Below are 7,540 nucleotides of genomic sequence, written 5' to 3' on the forward strand. Positions count from 1 at the left end.
CAGTGTGGCGGCGGATGGAGGCGGTGGTGCATCTGGAACCAGCCGAGTGCATCCCGGCAGATGTCACCTCCCGGGGGGTGATGGGAAGGCTGGGTGGGGAGAGAGAGAGAGAGAGAGAGAGAGAGAGAGAGAGAGAGAGAGAGAGAGAGTGTGTGAGTGGGTGTGTGTGTGTGGGTGTGTGGGTGTGTGGGTGTGTGGTGGTGGGGGTGGTGGGATGCGGGGGGGGGGGTGCAGCGACAGGAGATTGGAGAGGGAGGCGTGGGGGGAGGGGGGGGGGCATATGCGGTCAGACAGGAGACACTTTACAATGACAGGATGGGTGGGGGGTGGGGAGTGGGGAGGGGAGGGGAGGTGTGGTGGAGGTCTATGATGAGAGGGTACACAGGGCTTTGTTTTTGTGTTGTGCAGAGGACACACAAAGAAGAGGGACCAATTTAATAATGTAATGAGCAAAGCGCTGCTGCCACCATTGTTGCTGTTGTTGTTGTTGTTGTTGTTGTTGTTGTTGTTACTCTGTGTGTTCTGGTCACCCTATCCTGTGCCTGTGTAATGTATCTACATGCATTTGCCCTGGAATCACATGAAGAAATACCGTACCGTAACAATGGCTCTCAAGCGTTTTCATTTCGACAAGGACCCGCAAATTGTATTTGGCTGCAGACCCCCACCTGAAAATATTAATTGGCAGGGACCCCCATAAGAGAAGACTTGTATTGTTCAAGCTGGCCCCTGGTAATGAGGCAGGTTTTTTAAGGAACAATCAGGCTTTAAAAGTGATCAGTAAATCGCTTCTGAAGCTCACAGGCGACCAGTGAAGGGCAGCCAAGATGGGCGTGATGATAATGGTCACGTATAGTGGTAGTTAACAGTCTAGCAGAAGAATTCTGTACTAATTAGAGACAGGATATGACTTTTTTTTATGAGGCCAGAATAGGACGGCGTGGCGTGCTGTGACACTTATTATTATGCATATTCTTCAACAGACACTCGGCAATGAACCCGCACTGAATAGCTTTGCGCGCGTGTGTGGTGGTGGTACAGTGTGTGTGTGTGGTGTTCAATTTAAGAGTTTCGAAGGAGTCACCTTCTAGGATTCGCTGCAGTGAAAAGATCTACACAGCAAAAATCCAGCTAGTGTGGCTTTAACTCTGGGGGGGGGGGGGGGGGGGGGGGTCCATTCTTACTTTGAATCATCACTCCAGATTTCACTGTGCAGGCTGAAGGAGGTAGATATATCGTCTCTGTCGGGTGGTCCAAAACTGTTACTTTTTAGGATTCAAATTCAAAAATAGCAAAAGTAGCAGATCTACAAGCTTAAAATGCGTTGCTTATGGATCTGCTACTTTTGATGCTTTCATGTGACGCTGTAGTATGATCAAGTAGGGCGTTAATTGACCAAAAAAAACACAAAAAGTTAGAATATGGAGATATGAGGTTTCTGCTCGACAGCGGCATTATATAGGTTCATACAGTACGACCTCAACCAGCCATCTGCTCTATAGCTGTGTCCTTCAGCTGACATCCTCCTCACCCATACTGGCCATGCATGCACACACACACACACACACACACACACACACACACACACACACACACACACACACACACACACACACACACACACACACACACACCCCCACACACACACACACACACACACACACACACACACACACACACACACACACACACACACACACACACACACACACACACACACACACACACACACTGGCATGGACCTATGCACATGCATGGATGCATGTAATCGTGTGTACTGATATATACATATATGTAATGTACAAGTACAAGACACACACACACACGCGCGCGACACAGATGCACACACGTGCACCGTTTCCTCCTGTCTTATGGTGTATTCATGAGGGCTGTCCTGCCACAGCTCCGTACCCTGAGGCCCCTCTGGCCCCGTGGCCTGCAGCTATCATTAGAGAGAGCCTGTACTCTCATTATTGATCCCCCCGCCTGATAATGCTATTCATGCTCTTGTCCCTAGGGGGCACCACTGGGACCGGTGGCCCCCACCAGCCCCAGCACTGCTGCTGGGCGGGTGTTCCATCAATGACACATCAGCATACACGCATGTACGCACACACGCACTCACGTATACGTAACACACACCCCCCCCCCCCCCCCCCACACACACACACACACACACACACACACGCACACACACACACACGCACACATCACATCATTTCTCCCCCTACGGGCCAGCCGACAACAAAGGCATGTGATTCACATACCTAAACTACGTGTACGTGGACGTGACTGGTGCTGTGATGGATACCCTGCAGATACTGTGACTATGTAAACAAAGTGATTAATGAAGATCAAAACCTTCGTTAATCTACAGTATCTGTCTATCTATCTATCTATCTATCTATCTGTCTGTCTGTCTGTCTGTCTGTCTGTCTGTCTGTCTGTCTGTCTGTCTGTCTGTCTGTCTGTCTGTCTGTCTGTCTGTCTGTCTGTCTGTCTGTCTGTCTGTCTGTCTGTCTGTCTGTCTGTCTGTCTGTCTGTCTGTTTGTCTATCTGCTTATGTATCTATGTATCGATGTATCTGCCTGTCTAACCATCCCTGTATTACATCTCTTAGCATCGCAACATGTCTCTCTCTTTTCCTGTCTGTCTGTCTCTTTCTGTCTCCTTTTCCTCCCTTATTTTCCTCTCTCTTTTTTTTCCGGTTCTCTGACGGAGATGCATGGTGTTTCTAATTTGGCATGCAGACATTAATTCCAGCACAGCTGCTGCCTCCCCCCCCGCCGCCCACCCATCCCACCCACCTGCCCCCCCCCCTCCCTCCCTCCCTCCTTCTTCCACCTCTCTCCATCTCTCTCTCTCTCTCTCTCTCTCTCTCTCTCCGCCCCCCCCCCCCTCCATCTCCCCTCCTTCCCCGCTCCCTCTCTCCCTGAAGGCTTCTCTCTAATGTGCAGCTTCAGAGAGGCGCGGCAAATTAACACCATTTGTTCTGCGGAGCATGCCGTCTCCTCAACACTACAACGCATTTCTTACCACTCTGGGTTTGTCTCCAAAGTGAGAGAGAGGAGAGAGATGAGAAATCCACCGAAATGTTTTAACATACTGGCTTTTTCCATTCAGACCTGACACACACGCACGCGTACACCCAAACACACACGTACACGCACGCCGCACGCACACACGCACATGCAATAATAATATATAATATATCCCCAAGAGTGATAGATTTTTACACATGGGAGTGTGTGCTTTTTCTCCATTGTTTATGTCTGCAAGGTCGCGCCTGTAGTAACAGATATTGTTTTTCCTTCCTCTATAGCTCGTTGGACCAGAAAACATGTTTAAATGGCCTCTATTATGATAGCCAACATCATCGCACCTGTCAAGATCACTTATTACCATATCTGTGTCACCTTGAGTTCGACAAAATGCTGCCGGCGAGGCAGTTAATTGATGTTAGGGGCACAACGCAGGAAGAAAAGCGGCGTCTCTGAGCAAATGTTTTATTCAAAAAAAATCCCATCCACGCCGGAAACAAATATCAGTTTTGTCAGAGGAATAGCAGTTGAGACAGTGGGCCATATGTGTGAGGAGAGAGGAGGAGGAAAAAAAACAGCGCTGTGTGGAGGAGGAGGAGGTGGAGAAAGGTGGAGGGGCGGAGGCATGGAGCATCTGTAGACTGCAGACAGGTTGTTTTGGTATTCTAAGTCCAGGCTGACACGAATATTGAATACGGCAGACCTGCCTGGCATACCACAGCTCTGTGCACTGAGTGCGCACACACACACATGCACGCATGCATGCACGCATGGCACACACGCACACACACACACACACACACACACACACACACACACACACACACACCCAAACACAAGCAGAGCTGCCCACACACGTAATGGCATGCGCGCACACCCACAGACACAGGCCTAAACACACAAACAAACACACACACACACACACACATGCACGCATGCATGCACGGCACACACGCACACACACACCCAAACACAAGCAGAGCTGCCCACACACGTAATGGCATGCGCGCACACCCACAGACACAGGCCTAAACACACAAACAAACACACACACACACACACACATGCACTCAGAAGCAGCCTTCCAGACTGCCACCTGGCTCCCCCCCCACACACACACACACCCAGCAGGGCTCTCTCTCTCTCTCTCTCTCTCTCTCTCTCTCTCTCTCTCTCTCTCTCTCTCTCTCTCTCTCTCTCTCTCTCTCTCTCTCTCTCTCTCTCTCTCTCTCTGCAGGTACATCTCCTTCCAAACCACAGGCTAATAATTCCCTCCCTCGCGCTTCTTGATTCTTCCAGCCCCATCCTCAGTCCACATGAGCTCCATCCCACCCCCATCCCCGCACCCCACCCCCCCACCACGCCCGCCTCCCCCAGATAACAGCCTTATTAACTGGCCTAGTTGACCCACACTCCTGATAAACTCATCCCACTGAGGATCCCTGCCTCTCTGCCCGCTGCCGCGCAGGGATTACTATCTTGTGGGCCAGAGGAGACTGTAAACACAGTGTGATTGGAATACACTATATCAGCGTAAGGGATGTCAGGTACAAATACACATGGAGAGACAAGGGGGTGGGGTGGGGTGGGGTGCATAGGAGAGAGAGAGTATAGGGGAATATTCGGTTATGCTTACACAATTGTGCATCTCACTCTGAAATATATAAATATGTACACCAATTTGTTGGGTGAAAGTAAAAAATGAGACGATCAAGACCTGGTATTCCCACTGCGTCGGAAGAGTAATGGTTTTATCAGGTTGTAATTAGCTGCTAATGTGGAAGAGGTTCTGCACTGTAAAATGCTCAGTGTTCATTTGTCCATCTGTAACTCTGAGAGTGTATACATGTAACCAAATGGACCCGTAAGTACGGGTCCATTTGGATACATTTCTACACTCTCAAGAGTTTAATGAGCAAACACTAAGGATTTTGAAACAGAAATTAATGTGGGCTACGTAACAACAGACTGGGGGGTAGGGTATAAAACACAGGATCAGTGGTGTATAAGTATATATACTCCTGGTCAAATATTACTCATCTACAAGTGAAAGTTGCTCAGACAAGTTAAAGTACTGGAGTATTCAAAAGTAAGTAAAGTAAAGTACAACAAATAGTGAAATAATAGTGAAAATATTATAATAAATAATAACAGCAGATTTTCACGTGTCGCGTTGTGAGCTTAATCGACTTTTTTCACGATATTTTATAGGGCTTTAGTTGTTAATGCACACCACTGCACAGGTGCATGCTGGGACGGTGGAAGTAGAAAGGCCCTTGGCACTAAACGAAGATTGAGCCACAAGCAACCTTTTCTCCCAGAACATGACACAAAGTCCGTAGCCGCCAGACACAAAGGTCCCAGAGAGACAAGGACGAGGCCAAGACAGACAGGTAGACAGACAGGCGCTGTTGACAGAGTATCATCCCCCTGGAGGGGAGAAGAAGAAGAGGAGGGTGAACTGAGCGGAGACCAAAAGAGGAGGGATGAAGTGGCTGCCGCTACTTGGAAAGCTGCCGCCACATCTGCTCGTCCATGATGTCGGTGCAGCAGTCGTCAGCTGTCGTTTTGGACCGCAGTCAAGTGGAGCAGAGGTACCGCCTGGCTCCCCTCCCCGCCTCCCTGTATGTGTATGCATGCCCACACTGTTCTCTCTCTCTCTCTCTCAGCTGCTCAAAAACACTGTGCAAGTCCTGAGTGGTCGTTTAAAGCGGCACTATGTAACTTTCCTCTTCTTTGGTGGATTTGAACCCGGGTCTCCTGCACAAGTGCTGATACATTTTTTTACCACTGAGCTCAAGACATAGAGCCTGCCCGCTTGCTCTGGGGAGAAATAGAATTTTGACCTTCAGGTGTCAAAACAGAAACGGGATCGTGTCAAAGGTCATGTCTCACCTAGACACAGGATCTAAATGTCTCAGCAGAAGAGCAGGGAGACGAAATACGACCACCCCAATTAAGTTCTATCGTATTAACTTACTCTACCATACAGATTGGACAAAATAAATGTGTATTCACTAATAAAGTGACATAATACAGCTTTAACTCTGAGAGCATACAAATGTAACCAAATCCACTCAAAGCGGGTCCATTTGGTTACATTTTGTATAATGCTTTCTGACTCAAGAGTTACAAATGGAGAAATTAATTTTGATGATTTTACTGTGTGTGGTTTCCACTCCTCTCGCCTCACTTCCAGCTCTTGACCTCGGCTCTCTTAAATGTAAACACATGATGCCATTCTTTTATTGGCTTTTGATGAGGCTGGTATGGATGCATTAGTGAAAGTGAAGAGTATCGGCTTATGGAATAAATAAATAATAAATCGTGAAAATAAAGAAAGAAATCATAAATATTTATCTGCTGAGAAGTAATGGCTTCCGAACACTACTGTCCAAACAAGAGGCTGATCCATCACAGAAAACAGAGCCATCTAACAGCCCAGCAGCATGGTGAGGATTTAGGAAGATGCATTACTGTGGGGCATTTAGCCCAATTATCAGCACCGAACAAAAAAATGTAAGTGTCCCAATGCATTAGGCAGGGTTGTAAATAATGCCGGTGTATTTAAGCACTGCCATTAGCCTGCACAGACAAACATCGGTTTGTCAACACTATCCATTCGCCACCCCATTTGCCTAATAAAACAGAGGGAGAAAGTGAGAGGGATGAGGGGGGGGGGGGCTAGGATGGGGAATTGAAAGGGGATAAGAGGTAGAGACTGGGCAAGGTAGAAAGAAAGTGAAAGATAGTGCAGAGATCCAGATAAGGAGAAAATATGAAATATTAAATAAATACAAGGAACGGCTGTGAAGAAAGACAAAGCATAGTGAGTCAGTCTGAAGGAAACAGGAAGGTGCAAAGACACTTTTTGCATATTGAACTGCTGTTGTGTGTACAGGACAAGCCAGGCAGCAGGATGATGAAATAAATAAATAACTGCTCTCTGGTCTGTGCAGCGCGGCACAACGCGTTGCTGTGCAGTGCTGTGTGCTGCGGTGCCTGGTTGCCCATGAATATTCCATGAGGCAGAGAGTGGGGAAGTATGCTGCTGCCTGGAACATCTGGTCCGGTCCACAGGGACCCTCGTGGCGAGAAAGCTGCAACTTCAGGAGGAAAGGAGGTAGCGGAGGCAGAGAAACTGCCAATAAAATGAAAAAAAAAAGAAAGAACTATCAGCAAGCCTTCACATCATATGGTTTATTTGTTTTGCTAATTTGATTTTTTAAGACCAGCAGCCACTGCCAATATAAGCCATGCTGAATGAAAGTGCGAAGACTTCAGCTTGTAAGCTAAATCCAGCGAGGTATCATCAGGGTCATCTTATTGTGAATAGGTTTTGTGGGATGTGTGAATGTGAATGTGTTTGATCATTCACACGGCATTGGTACATTAGGCAGTGAGGAGGAGTTTCCATACTGATAAATTTGCATTCAGTGTGCCAAGGCCTGAGGTAGGTACAAGGTGCATGTTGAATGGCTTATTGAGTTTTGTAGCTC

This window comes from Gymnoscopelus braueri (assembly GCF_963280865.1).
Source record: "Gymnoscopelus braueri genome assembly, chromosome: 1".
Classification (NCBI taxonomy): Eukaryota; Metazoa; Chordata; class Actinopteri; order Myctophiformes; family Myctophidae; genus Gymnoscopelus; species Gymnoscopelus braueri.